This window comes from Priapulus caudatus, unplaced genomic scaffold (genome assembly GCF_000485595.1).
Source record: "Priapulus caudatus unplaced genomic scaffold, Priapulus_caudatus-5.0.1 Scaffold35, whole genome shotgun sequence".
Classification (NCBI taxonomy): Eukaryota; Metazoa; Priapulida; class Priapulimorpha; order Priapulimorphida; family Priapulidae; genus Priapulus; species Priapulus caudatus.
In genome coordinates, this window is record NW_014577096.1 from 742,621 (window position 1) to 743,318 (window position 698).

Genomic DNA, 698 nt, shown 5'->3' on the forward strand with positions numbered 1-698 from the left:
GAGAGAGAGAGAGAGGAGGAGAGGACGGACGGACGACGACGACGACGACGACGACGACGACGACACACACACACACACACACACACACACACACACACACACACACACACACACACACACACACACACACACACACATTACAAGTTTGCGGGTTTACGCCCACTGGCCATGATTGGCGTGCTTAGCGATGAGATCCCCTGGAGCTATACTGTAGGTTCAACCAAATCAGGAAGGGCACAGGGAGGTCTCATTTGCAATATTAATAGTGCTCATCGGCGGTTCTGTGATGTCAACTCGGCAACAGTCCCGGCAAACGGCAGTTCTGTGCAGTCAATACGACGACAGCTCTGGCAACCGGCAGTTCTGTTCTTGTCAACTCGGCAGCGATTCTGGCAATCAAGCAACAAGATTTCTCTGCGGACGTCTCAGCTAAGCTGTGCCGTCAATCAACAGGATTTCTTGCCAAGGGACGCTATCCTGCGCCATGTAGCGTCGTCATCGTAGGCGTAGCCTCGCAGTTTAATAATGACAGTACAGTTCAGATAAAGAGATATGGTTGCCGCATTCGGGGTAGGCCTAACCGATGCGCCGCAACATACGACAGTGGTGGCAAGTGGGCGAAGACCGTATAATGCGACCGCGTCCGGGGTAACCGACGACCAACCTACAATCCACAGCGTTAAAACCCCCCAGAAGAC